This window comes from Phyllostomus discolor, chromosome 8 (assembly GCF_004126475.2).
Source record: "Phyllostomus discolor isolate MPI-MPIP mPhyDis1 chromosome 8, mPhyDis1.pri.v3, whole genome shotgun sequence".
Taxonomy (NCBI): Eukaryota; Metazoa; Chordata; class Mammalia; order Chiroptera; family Phyllostomidae; genus Phyllostomus; species Phyllostomus discolor.
This window is the reverse complement of record NC_040910.2, coordinates 74601152-74608283: the sequence shown is the minus strand read 5'-3', so window position 1 is coordinate 74608283 and position 7132 is coordinate 74601152.

Genomic DNA, 7132 nt, shown 5'->3' with positions numbered 1-7132 from the left:
CCAGTGCGGGCCTGCCGGGGTGCAGACGCCCATTTTTTCCTGCATCCACTTTCAGGGACCCTGCCTGGCCCTGCCCTCTGCTCCCCAGACACACGCCCTCTGATCAGACTGTCTGTGACCGGACCAGGAAGCTGGCCAAGGGCAATCCCCTCCCAGGTCCTGGAGGCAAGAAGCCAGCAGGCGGGAACAAAGGCCTTTCCATGGCCCCACAGTCGAGAAGGAACTGACACTTTGAGGCCCTCACTTAGTCTTTCACCCTCCTCTCCTTCCCGCAACTTTCCGTCACTAGCGATATTTACTTTGGAAGTTTTCCCAGGATGTTAGGAACCCAGCATGGGCAAGTGGAAAACAATATAAAAGAAGAGAAAGGAGTGTTTTTGAAAGGTAGTGCTGACAAGTTTGCACTCTTGATTTTGAAACATATTACAAAGCAGCACGTACCAGAACTGAATACATTTTCGTTCAAATCAATTCAGCCAGGGTTCTGTCGATTGGGAGATGCTGACAGAACCCAGAGGTGAGGAAGATGTGACCCCTTCCCCCAAGAGGCTCACTGCCTGGCATGGGGACACCCAGGCAGCAGGTACCTAAGGGCGTGTGCAAGTTAAGAACGCACTCTGAGAGAAAGACCTGGGATTCAACCCCAACTGGTTACCAGTTGTGTGATCTTGGGCAAGTCACTAAATGGCTGAGTCTCAGCCCCATCATTTGGAAAATGATGATAATAATAAGCCCCGCCTCAATGGGCTGTTTTGAGTTTAACTGAGAAAATACATGGCATTGTTAGCTGGCCAATCCCATAGGTGGCCCCTTTTGGCTCACAGAGTCCTGACTTCGCTCTACTTAGCAAGGTGCCTGGCCCAGCACAGGAATTGTGACTGAGCCAGTCACAGAGATGCCAGTCCTCTCTCCCAGCTCCATGGCTGCTGAGGACAGCAATATGGCTCATTCAGGGTCAGTGAGGTGTAAGGAGAAGCCTGTTGGGCACTTCCTGAATAAAATACAGAAGACAAAGCCGTTGATTTCCCAGCTACCTGCCCGTGGAGAGTTATGACAGCTGGAGCAACAGCAGCCATTCTGTGGCCATGCGACATCCAGCTCAGGGATGTGAAGCTTACGTACGGAGGAGGGCCAAGTGGAGGGAGGCTGGCAAGAGGAGGTGCTGTTGAGCTGCAGAACAGCCTGACATTACCTACATCCAGACGTCTTGTTCTGAGAGATGATTTTAAAAGCTTTGATTCAAAGCACCTGGGAGATGTGTTGACTGCCCCTTCCAGCTGCATGCACCCGGTGACACAGGTCCTTGTGCCATGCTTACTTTGCACACAGTAAGTGCTCACTAACATTCTGGCTGTGACCTTACAGAGAAGTCACAGCACCTTCCACATTCATCCACATGCACCGCCTAGACGGGCAGGGAAAGAGGAAGGAAGGGTGTAAGTGGTGTGGTGTCCATGGGTGAATCTGCTGTCCCTGAGCACCTCTCAGGACCTTGGGGTGTAAACACCGCCTTGGGTGTGGGCTCCACTGGGGAAACCAGGACTGCCCGGGCCTGGCAGGAAAGCCGGTGGTCTGGAACTGCTGACCGGTGAGGGCCTCTGGCTCTCCACCCCTTTCTGGAGGGGTTTCAAGTGTAATTTCACTCACCCTCAGGTTTTGCCTTATGCTTGGCCTTTGGAATGACGGAAGAAACAAACGTGTGTTTGCATCAGACCTGCTGGAGTTACCCCAGCTGCATGGAACAGCTGGACAGAAGCCAGCAGACCAAGGGGCTGCCTCACCCCCCAGTTTTCCAAAGAGAACAAAGAAAGGAAAAGGGAGAAACACGCTCCCTTGGAACCTCAGTGATTAATTACAGTCTTAATTTATGAACGAACTAACTCTGTTCCCTACAACAGGCCCTCCTGTGACTTCACAAGATGTCCCAGCCTGGAGTTAACACAGGCTCTGAGGCAAAACAACATCTCCAGAGCTGGCCGAATTTTCCATGAAATGCCAGTGAAAGCAGGGAGAGTCTGGGGCCATGATTAAGGGCAAATGTCCAATCAGGAGGCATCCCATTTGGGGTCCTCCCCTACAAGGCTTTCTGATTAGCTCTGGGTTGTGAATATTTCAGATTGGGTTCTTGTTTTGTTTTAACAGAAAATGCGTGGAGGTCACAGGCATGGGTTGAGCAGCTGCCGTGCAAGGCTGTGAGGAGTGAGGCGGTGGCTCTGTCCCTCACCTGGTAAACGACCAACAGTGGAACCTGGGGATCTGACCCGGAAAAAGCCTCTGAGTTACCTCCTCCCACCTCCCCTTTGCACAGAAGGGGCATGAAGACGACAGGGCTGGGCCCTGAGGAGAGGAGGGGAATCCGAGTGTTGGAGAAACAGGGAGCATCGTCAGCGAGAAGATAAAACCAGGGTGAAGAGAACAGTGCCTGCTTGTGTGATGACACTTTCTGCCACAAAAGCTGAGAGAACAGCGACTGAAGGGGGACCCCACGGGAGGGGAATGCTGCTGGCAGCAGCCACACACTTGTGCTCAGGTGGGGCTACGTGGGGATCTGGCACCAGCTGGACTGGCGCCCCCAGATGCACACGCAGCGGGTTGTTGCTGGGTAGAGTAGAGACTCTCCCTAGCAACCAAACAAACAGGAGAGCACACGACTCGAGTGTTTCCTTACAAGCCTACGGAACTCACAAAACTTAGATGTGAATAGTCAAACAGCCCTGTCGTGGCCGGGGGAAACAGGTGCGCGGCTGGGCCCCTGGACGCGCTCGTTAAACATCGTCCTGTCTCTCTGGAGAGCAGTCTGGCCCCACGCAGCGTGTCCATGCCCTTGGATCTGGTTGTTCTAAACTGAGAAAATATGACCTCTCTCCGCCTCTTTCCCCACCCGCACCCTCAACCCCTGACCCTCCAGCACTCCTACCCCGCAGCCATCACCAGGAAGCCCTGTGAACACTCTAGTCAGTCCCGATGCCACGCTGCTGTGTGTCTGTGTCCTCCTTTGATCCTGTGCAAGGTCTGGATCGTCCCCATGGCCCCCAAAATGTCATCAGTAAATTCACAACCTGGAGCCCTGATGTCAACTCCAAAGGTGACCAGTACAGTGCTGACCTGAGGCTGAGCCTGGACACCAAGGACACTGCCCCACCAGCCCAGCCCGAGGACATAGCCTGCGGAACCACTGTCCAGTCAACCCCCGATGCAGGCCCCTCGGCTGGGGCGGACCCCCCCATGCCTGGATGCCAGCGGGTGTCCCTGCCCCCTCTCCAGTAAAGTAGGCCACCACAAAAGCTAAAGAAGTCCTCGGGCAGACACCCCTGCCTGGGGGCTTCTTGTCCTCCTTCCTCCACTTTGGGGAGAAGGACCCAGTCGGCTGTCTGGAAGGGCAGCCCCTGCAGGCTGAAGACTGGGGTCTGGCTTCTCAAGAACAGAGCGTGGCTCGGATGGGCAGGCGGGGGTGGGGGGTGGGGGGGGGGCGTTGGGCAAGCTTCTGGAAGCTGCTGAAAATGTTCCTGGTCTCCCAGGGGCAAATTCTAGCTGAGGCCCAAATCAGGGGCAGGGGTGCCCTTGCCCCAAGTTGGCAGGTATGTCATGAGCAAATATCTGTGAGTCACAGGTAGAGCCCTTACCTGCCTTCCTCCTTTAGAATGCATCCCCTCCCCAGGGGAAGCTAACCCAAGTCACCCCCGCGACCTGGAGAGGCTGGAGGAGAGCAGGAGTGGGGGAAAGGAGGGAGCTGGGGAGGGGCTGGAAGGCCCCACACCAACCAGCCAACAGGTGACTGTGTTGTTGGGACTCCCTTGTCTGAAGCTGCAGCCCCGCCCCCCCCAGGGCTCCGCCCAGTGCCCCATTTGCTGTGTGAGCCATGGCCAGTCCCACTGATATTTAGCCCTGCTTCTTTTTTTGAAGCATCTCTTTCTCCAAGGGAACTAGGAGCACTTGTTACAGAATGTTTGGGCCCCACCCAACCCGGTGACAGATGCACAGATGTGTGATCAGATGCTGGCCTGCACCCTCACATCCCCAGCTGCCTACCCTTCCCCCGCAAGCCTGGGCCAGGAGATGCCTGCTCCAGTCTGCAAGCAGAACCACACCTGCTGTGCAAATTCTGGCAGATCTCAGCCCCTCTCTGGGCCTGAGTTTCCCCTCCTGCACAGTGGCTGCGGGATGGGCTGTACAGGTGCTGATCAGGTGGGCCCTAAGGCTCTCTCCCTTTAGTTCCAGGCCTGTGGTGTTTTCACACTGTTTTAGGCAGAGACTTTTTCACAAAGGAAAGCTACAGAGAGTCAGCAGCAGGCCTGGGCACGGGAAGGGGAGGGAGAGGAAGAAGGAGATAAGAGTGGGAGCGGAGCCTCACTTGTTCCCCACAATCCCTGAGAGGGCAGAGCCCCTCCCAGCTCCTGGATCCTGTGCAGTCCCTACCCCTCCAACCTCGGCCACCTGGTCGGCACAGCAGGATGGTCTCACCTGCCCTTTAAGTCTGACTCACTTCAGGGCCTCACGAAACCTCCACAGCTGCACCTTGGACCCCTCATGCCCCAGGACCAGGCAACTGACCTGCCCTGGAGCCTGCGTCTCCTCCAGCCCTCGCCCACCAGCACCTTTCCTGGGCTGCTGACACCCTCTGACCCGGCCTCTGTGGTCCCCTCAGCCCTTAGCCTCAGTGAGGAGTGAGTGATCTTCCTGGGACCTTCCAGAGAAAAGGAAAGGGGCATCCAGAAGGTCCCCACAGGCCAAGCAGAGTCTGAGCTGGACGTGGTGGACCAGTCAGGTCTCTTTCAATTGCAAGGGATACGAACCAATGTGAGAAATGGACTGAGGCACACATGGAAAACTGACTCATTTTGCTGAAAAGTCCAGTGGAAGAGATGGCTTCAGAAACAGCAATCACAAGTTCTCAAATTATGTCTTAGGGAATTTGTCTCTCTCTGCCTCTGGGCTGTTTCCTCTGGGGTGGCTCTGCTTTCAAGGGAGTTCTCTCCTCATGGTGGTGAAATGGCTGCCAGCACTCCACCTCACATCCCACTTACAGGTCCACCCCCGAGGAAGGAGATTCTCTTCACCAACAGTTTCCTCAAAATCCCCTGATTTGAGTCTTATGTTACGCTCCCCCAGGACATGTGTCCTGGGCTCATCCCTGAACCAATCCTTGGCTCCAGCTGTGCTCTGTGGGGTCATGTACTCTGAACCGAAGATGGGGGGTTCAGGGAGGGGGACAAGGTCAACAAGAGGGCTGAGGTGAGGGTGATTCCCCCAAGGAGAGTCCAGCGCTGAAGCTGGAGGAAGGGATGCTGAGCGACTGGGAGCGTGGAAGGCCACCCCCGCCATGGTAGCAGGCCAGGCTGGCAACCTCCTCTCTGGGGCACTGAAAGCAGGGACTGCCTGCTGTGACAGTCCCTGAGAGGAGGGCAGGGGGCTGCAGGCTGGCCTCCGGCTTCCAGGGGCCTCAGCAGAGCAGTCCCTGGGGAGGAGGTCGGACAGCAAAGGGTGGGTGGGTGCCGAGTGAGGAGCAGCCCGGGGCCTTGTCCAGCAGGTCTCTCTGCTGGGCGGCTGGGAGACTCTTGAGGGAAATGTTTCTGATCCTTATTCTTAGAAACAGGAAGTGGTAGCTTCCTGAGACCAAACCGACCTCATCCCCAAGCCCGGAGAGGACTCAGCGGCCCAGCAGCTTCCAAAGGCATGCCCTATGACTCCTGCGACAGAGCACCTTGAGGAAGGCCACAGCAGCCTCTCTCTCCACTGCTAATCTTGGGGCTCATCATCACCCAGTCACAGAAAGGTGTCCCTAACAGGCCCTAAATAAGGGACCTGTTATTAAGGTCCCCCTCCAAGCCTGGGCCAGGGTAGGCGGCGTGTCATCAGTTTTGTCCATCCCGCTGAACCTGTCTGATTCTAACACCTGCCCAGTGCGAACTCACCCCCGTGCTAGCAAGGCCCTCGAGCATGCATCCTGCGTCTTCCAGGCACAGGACATCTTGCTGGGGGTGGGGATGGCCTTTAACCATGCAGCATGAAGCCGTGCTTGGAATCATGCTCAGTTGCACCCAGTGTTCACGGCTCCCTGCTCTGAGCATCCGTCGAGGTCAGGGTCTAGAAGATGAAGGTCGAGGGCTGTCCCCAAGGCCTCCTGCAAATGACAGTGCGGAACGAAATTCCTGCTGCTTCTCTACCGGCTTCCCTGGCTGGGAGAGCAGGAGCGGAGTGGCAAGAGCAGAGAGGCCTGGGTGCTGCCCTTGGCCCTGGCCCTGGCTCACTGGGTGACCTCGGGGAACTCCTTGCACTTCGCACCTCCTCAGGCCACCCTTGGGCCCTCTGGAGCTGTGTTGGCAGGTTCCTGGTTCCAAGGCGAGTCCAGGCCAAGCCGCAGCCTCTGCCCCCTGGCCTGCACTGCCACCTCCACCCGGCAGTTCCCATGGCTGCGGCCCCAGTCCTCTGTTTACTCGGCTCGGTGTGTGTGATTTTTCCACCACCGGCCATTGAGAACACAATGCCAGCTTCTCCCCAAGGAGGTGCCGCTGAGCCCACGCCCGCGGCCAAACAGCGGATGTGACTGCAGCCAGGGACAGACTCCGACACCTCAGATGCAGGCACCTCAGGCTCCTGCGACCCCTGGACCTAGACCTCGGCCGCCCGTGAGCCTGCAGAAAGCCCAGGTCAGGAAGGGTTTCCATCCCCAGAAACACGCAGGAAACCCTGAGCCAGTCACCTCCCCTCGGAGATGACTCCTAGGCAGCGAAATGGGCCTCAGGCCAGCCTGGTGGCAGCTGTGAGGCTCCCAGCACCCATGCCCAAGAAGGGTCTGCCTCGACCCCGCCCAGAGAGGCAGCCCCAGAGCCAAAGGGCCAGGGAGTCCCGGCAGCAAACGCTTCCTGCTTCAGCCGGCTCTGAGCCAAGTGCACAGCCTGGCCTCCCTCAGGTCAAACCGATAGCACGGCCTTTGCTCTGGCCTCTCGTCCCCATCCAGGGGCAGGCGCAGGTTGAAACACCAACACAAATCCTACTCCACACTGGGCCTGTGCTTCTAAGCGTACACACCAGCATTGTAAAAAATCTAAGTATGGAAACAATTGGGAAACGTGTCGTTGCACATCCTGGGTCCCCGAGCCTCGACTTTCCTGAGATAAAACACGACCTGCTC